Raw genomic sequence first — 7,492 nt, forward strand, 5'->3', positions numbered from 1 at the left:
TTTCTGTTTAGCCGTGTATATGACTGAAAGGTCCTATCTGCACTTTTCTTTCCTTCCTTTCTTTTTAAATCTTTTTTTTTCCTTTTCTTTTAAAGTAAATTTTATGTTGATTATTTCTATGATGTATTGTGATTTTAATGCATTTTTCTGTTTTGTGAAGCACCTTGAATTACTTTGTGTACGAATTGTACTATACAAATAAACTTGCCTTGCCTATATATATATGTATATGTATATATATATATATATATATATATATATATATATATATATATATATATATATATATATATATATATATATATATATATATATATGTATATGTATATATATGTATATGTATATATATGTATATATATATGTATATATAGGTATATGTGTATTTATATATGTATGTATGTATGTATGTATGTATGTATATAAATATATGATATATATGATGATGATATATATAAATACAATATAGACCAAAAGTTTGGACAAACTTTCTCATTTAAGTGAATGGGAAGGTGTGTCCATACCTTTGGTCTGTACTGTGTAAATAGCATGAAGCTCTGGAAGCTGCCAAACAAAGGCTCCAGGCCTTGAGCAGCCGCCCAAAGAGGTACAGAAGAGATAATGAATTAAGTCGGATAAACAGGCTGTTCGCAACTCAACCTGCAAAAGTGCATGCTCAGTGGCAGGGTCAAAACAGCAGAACGTTCCCACCAAGGCTGGAAACTCAACACTGCAGGAAAGGTATATGGAAGAAAGATACAGCACATAACAGCAATGCCCAATGGGTGGTCTCTCTGAGAAAAGAACATAGCAACCTCCCTGAACAGAATCCAGTAACCATCACAGACTTCCAAGAAAGAGTCTCAGGTATTAAGAACTGAACAGCACTGGGCCCTAACATGATACATGCCTACTGGCTAAAGAAAGTCACTGCACTCTGTGAGTGCCTGGCAGCACAAATGAAACAGTGGTCAAAAGATGGTACTCACTGTGAATGGCTAATGGAAAAGCGATCGATCATGATCCAGAAGGATCCCTCAAAGGGTGCAGTCCCATCCAACTACCGGCCAACAACTTGTACATTCTCCACAACATAAAAGCTCATGTCAGGCATTATTGCAACCAAAATAAATAGGTACATTGATCAATATATGAGCAACACACAGAAGAGCATTGGTAGGCTCCAGAGGAGTAAGTAAGTAAGCAAGTAAATTTTATTTGTATAGCACCTTTCACAGACAGGAGTCACAAGGTGCTTCACAGGTTAAAATATGTATATGTACATATAAAAACATAAAAGGCATAAACCAAAACAATCATATCAAGCCCAATAACAGTAGTTTCAGTTAAAATGCTTTGCAAAAATAGAAGGTTTTCAGTTGACTTTTAAAATAATTCACAGAGTCCAGGGAACGCAGGGACAACAACATCAACAGTTTATTAGTATCAACAGGTTCTGATCCGCTGACCTCAGTGCACGAGATGCTCTGAGGTCATTGATCAGAAACATATGGAAGAGCTTGAGAATGAAGGGCCCTAAAAGTCAAAACTGAGATTTTGTACTGATAACGGTAAGCAACCGGGAGCCAATGAAGAGCTTTGAGGATAGGGGAGATGTGATCTCTTTTCTTGGTGCAGGTCAAGATCCTTGCAGCAGAGTTCTGGATCAGCTGCAGGCGAGATAGCTCCTTCTTATTCAGACAGGAAAACAGACTGTTACCGTAGTCTAGCCGTGTAGACACAAAGGCATGATTAAGAAGTTTTAGATCTTCATATGACACCATTTTCCGTAGTTTAGAAATACTCCTCAACTGGAAGAAACAGTTCCTGATCAGCTGTTTGGAGTACTAATCCGTCGACATATTTTTGTCAAAAATGACACCCAAAGTTCTAAGGCTGGGTTTGACAGCCTGGCCAAGAGAACCCAAGTGCTCCTTACTCACTGGTATAGCATCATCAGGGGCAGTAACTAAGGTTTCTGTTTTCTCTGAGTTTAGCTGCAGAGAGTTTTTACAGAGCCATTGTTTTATCTGATTTAAGCAGTTCATCAGAGAATCCAGATTGTGTGTCTCAGAGGGCCTGAAAGAGCAATATAGCTGGATATCATCAGCAAAGAAATGATAGGAAACATCGCTGAAATCCTGATTAATCTTTCCAAGGGGATTCATGTATAGGAGAAACAGAGCAGGGCCCAGAACAGAGCCCTGAGGAAGTCTAATGTCTAAGTATGCTGACTGAGACAATATGTGGTTAGCCATGACACTGAAATTCTGACCAGATAAGTAAGAGGAAAACCAGTGGAGAACTGACCCTGACAAACCAATCAGGTCCCTCAATCTGTCCAATAAGATCTGGTGGTCAACCGTGTCAAAGGCTGATGAAAGATCTAGTAAGACGAGGACTGTGTGTTTGCCAGAATCAGCAAACAGCAACTCCTGGTTGACAGTTCAGTTGCTCAAGACTGCAGGTCACACCAACCTGTGCACAGCGTGGACTGATTACAAAAAAGCCAATGACTCAATGCCACACACGTGAATCACTAATTGAAGCAGTACAACATCAACATTACTCTAAGAGCCTTCATAGGAAACTCGATGAAGCTGTGGAAAAGCACCTTTCTCACTGCTTACTCTGCTCTTTTTATATATAAAAAAACAAAAGAAATGTCTTCCTCTGAGTTTACAAATATCATAAAAAATAAAATAGTTCATGTGTATACACATTGTATTTTCTATAGAAAATACAATGTCTCTTTATAGTTGACTGTGCATAGATTTTCCAAGGGAGAAAAAGGTCCATCCATCCATTTTCAGGGCCCACTGAATCCCTTTTGGAGTCACTGGGCTGTTGGAGCCAACCCAGCAACGGTTGATTGAAGGTGGGGTACCTCCTGAACAGGTTGCCAGACTGTTGCAGGGCCACACACTCACATGAAAACCAAGCAACAATACATAGTCATCAATTTACATATGAAGCATGTTTTTTGACTGTCGCTGGATTAGAGTAGTGCCCCTAAACCTAGCATGCATGAGGATAACATGCAAACTCTTCACAGAACGGTCCTAACCAGGATTTGAACCAGGGTCACCCAATGTGAGGGCTAACCACTGCACCACCATGCAGCCAATCATTTTTTGTTTTCCTAGGAAATGACATAATTTTTTTAAACTCATTCTTCTGGTTTGGGTTTAAAATCAAGTTAGTTCTTTTAAATGCTTCAATAGCTCCCACATTTACACCTGTTTTGTATTTGTCCATGTTCAGATGGAGTTTGCCGTGGAGTTTGGTTCCTTTTTAAGGTTACTTAAAAACTACCACCTACTTTGGCACATTTACAGTCTTGTAATTTGTGACATTTTATTGCTTTAGTCAGCTGCTAATATCAAACTTTGAGACATTTTTATGATGGAAAAAAAATATTTTGACATAATCATGAACAATATGATGCAGAACAGCCCTTTGAACTAATCCTGCAATACTTCATCAATAATTTGTCACTCTGGTAACCTGATGACTGGATTTTGTGCTTTTTTAGTGTAATGAGTGACCTGTTCATTAGCCTGTTCTCAGCGGCATCACTTCAACAGCAAATCCGCACTTTCTGGTTGTATTTGGGACAGAAGTGGGACATAATTGCCCACCATGCCACTACACATCCATTAACTTTGCATTGTTGTCGATGTGTTAGTCATTCCTGAAATGTAGAGTGGAGGGAATGTGGGACAACAGGCAGTTCTGCAGACACAACATACGTCTATGTGGGCCAGCAGACAGCCGACACAAGTGACGCACATCTCCATGTGATTAAAAGCAGCCGTAGGTGCTCGGTGACCAGGGCCAGCTTATCTGCAGCTGTAAAACTTTGAATTGCGGTAATGCAATTGAGCATCGGGGTAATAAGTAAACATTGTGTAGGCGATGCTACGTGTTTGAAGTGATTCATAATAAGTGTTGGTGAGGTCATAGTATTTAAACAGCTGAGAAAACTATTACACGTGAAAGTCCAACAGGAACAGCAACACTCTTACTGTTTTGCATGGTAAAAAAACTGATGTCCCAATGCATTTTGGGTAACATAACTACATTTTAGTTATAAAACCATTGCTTTCTGCTAAATAGTCCCTATTTACTGTTGACTTTATGTACTTTTGATTTATCTTGGCTCTCTTTCTACTTCAACATCTCTGCATTCGCTTTTAATGCAATTCATTAAAAATGGAAAAAATGGAGAAATGTTGATTACCCATGTTCAGGAAAAGAATAAACAGCCAGCAGAAAAAAACCCAACACAAATTATAGACTGTTTTGCAACCCTCTGAACCATGAGAAAAATGTTCACTGAAACCCCATTTCTGCTGTTATGTAAGCTTGATTTTACCGGTCACTGAAACTGTAAAAATGCAAATAAACACTTGAAACCCTCGAGATGTATTTAATACTGTAGAATCATGTTTTATTGTTTATTGCTACCACGGAAAATTGTGAAATTTCCAGGGACACTGTGAAATGCCTTCATCAAGAGAACAAAAACCATGTTCCCAGAAGATATCAAATAGGAGGTGTTCTGTGAGTATGGGATTTCTAGCCCAGTCTTAACGGCTCCTTTGTTTCTACTGAAATTGCAGGACCTTAGTTTACCCAGCCGGCAGTCAGTCCATGGACTCTACCAGGGTAGATGCTGCTCTTCCACATCAAGATGGAGGTGTTTTTGACATCTGGACAGCCAGATGGCTGGCTGGTGAAATGTTACAAAGGGGTGTCCAACATCAAGGAGACAGGTTTTATCTCATGTGGCCTGTAAAAATGTTTGCATCCCTTAAGTAGTGATGCAAAATGTAGATAAATGTAGATATATAAATGTAGCTAATGTTTGGGGAAAACAGGGCTTACCATGGACAGGTTGCCAGTAGTGATACTGATTATGTTTGCCATAAAATATTCAATATCAATTACCAAACCAAGAACTGGTAACTTCTTATCGGTCTTTTTTTTAATTTTCAATCACATTATTTGTTATTCTAGAAACAAAATTCTTCAGAAACTGGCCAGGTAACAACTTTAACGTACAAGGTTAAAAGTACACAATATTTTTTTCTAAAATCACCCACTCTTGCTGTTTTGTGTTGTTGCTAAGGGTAACACGCATAACTCATAAACAAAGATATCTCGAAATGACACATGGAATTTTATTTTCTCACTAATTAATTAGTAATTGATACTTTATTAGAGTAGTAAATACCAGAATTCGGGATGTGCAGGTATCTATTTTTCCATACCCACATCACTAGTCGCCAGCCAGTTGCAGAACTCTATCTCCATTAGATTAATTTTTTTTATTTGTATTTTTTAAGGCTCTTTTTGCCAGTGATTGATGATAGAGAAACCAACGAAAAAGTGTACATGTGTGCATGTATGTGTAAAACATGTATTTAAGAGTAGATGGTTATGTGTGATGCAAGCTTTTGCCGGGGAGAAGTTGAACAATCATGCTTTGACATGGTTTGGAATAGATGACCTTTTATTCAAGGTCAGTGACCCCCATTTGAATTTTAATTTTTGTGTTAAACAACCTGTGTGAACAACAATACCCGCTGCTCACTACTGTTGACATTTTTGATTTTCATGTTATCCAAAGCAGAGGGTACATTAATGTAAGTGCATTTGATGTTGACAAAGGTCAAATATCGGTGCTGTTGTTTTCTGGGACATTTTGCAAGCCCACCACCGGAGTACAGCCGATCAAAAACAAAGCCATCTTGCCTCAAGTTAATGATTAGCAGTGATTTTCTCTTGCGCACGCACTGCTGGGAAAAGGACCACCAACAAGTTTTTTGTCCGTCGTTTAACAGCTGGAGGCGAAAGCGTCGCGCTCATAGTTTATTCATGACTGTTTCAGCACAGCCAGTTAACCCCACCGCTCACCCATTGCAGGCTACACTCTCACACTTAACATCACAAATCCAAGCTGACACACAAACACACCAAGAAATGTTAAAAGCTTTATTGATTCACAAAGCAGAGCTGCTAATTTACTGATAAATCCTGAGAGGTCTTAACTGTGCCTGGGGATACAAAAAGACAGAAAGTGCCAGAACACATATAAACACTGCGTAATTAAGAATAATCACATTATTTGCAGAAAATGTATAAGGTCAACTTGTCCTTAACTGACAACATCTGTTCCTACTTTAAAAGCTCTGACTTTATGTCCTATAAAAGTTCTATTGATGCTACAGTTGTAAAGATTTTGTCAGTTATAAGTGGGTCATAGAGAACGGACTTCTTTTGTTATAGCAATAACTATTATAATTGTGATTGCCCCACAAAAGCCCAGATTGACTCATGTGGGAAACAGTTTTATAAGCTGCTGAAAATTAAACCTTTTTCTCAGCTGCAAATGACTCTTTCAGTGTCGACCTCCCCTTTTAGGCCTCAGATCAAGGTAAGTAACACCAAGTGAAGTTTAATGGCATGAGTGTTACCTTTGTCTTTATTCAATTCAACTCAATTCAATTCAATTTTATTTGTATAGCCCAAAATCACAACAACAGTCGTCTCGATGGGCTTCGAAGTAAACATGAACTCAAAAGGATCATGAATACAAAGAGTTCAATAGGAAAATACTAAAATGAACTAACAAACTGACTAAGCTATACTGGACATCCCTGCCCTTAGACCCCCTTCGCGGTAAGGAAAAACTCCTAAAAAAACGGATTCCGGAAAAAACGAAGAAAACTCAGGGGTGCCCACATGAAAGAGGGATCCTCCCCCAGGACGGACAGGCGATTTACCAGAACTCATAGAGAAGAATTAACTTGTCTAAATCTACAACTACATATATAAAGTCCAGCAGACGAGCTTCATCCATCCGTGGTTGGGGGGACAGTCAGGGGCGCGAGTCGAGCCAGAGGCAGGATCCACAGCCAGGTGTAGGAGTGGGAGCAAAGGCGAGGTAAACGGTCAGGAACAGGAGCACGGATGAGCCAACTGTAGTCTGGAAGCACTCCCACTCCCCAGGAGGGGAGAAGGAAAGCGTGACAATACATGAATCGCACTGCACCAAACAGCGGCATGGAAAACTAAATGATAAATGATGATCAAGAATAGAGGAGAGGAAGGGTAGAAGTAGATGAGAAAAGAGGACAGAACCCCAGTGCACCATAGTTACCCCAGCTTCAACTTCTAGCAGCCTTTTAAAACGAAAAGTTATTGTTATTAAGTTTAATTTAAACACGTTAACATTAAGTTAAATAATCTCTGAATACTAGCTGGTCTGATAATAAGCCTGTCCAAAGAGGAATGTTTTCAGTCTAGCTTTGAATGTAGAAACTGAGTCGGCCTCTCTTACATGAGCTGGGAGTTTATTCCATAAGACAGGGGCTTGGTGGCTTAACGCTATACCTCCAACCGTACTTTTACTAATTCTAGGAACCACAAGCAGTCCTGCGTTTTGCGAGCGAAGTGTTCTTATCGGATGGTAAGGGACTATGAGGTC

The sequence above is a fragment of the Oryzias latipes genome, chromosome 4, assembly GCF_002234675.1.
Source record: "Oryzias latipes chromosome 4, ASM223467v1".
Lineage (NCBI taxonomy): Eukaryota > Metazoa > Chordata > Actinopteri > Beloniformes > Adrianichthyidae > Oryzias > Oryzias latipes.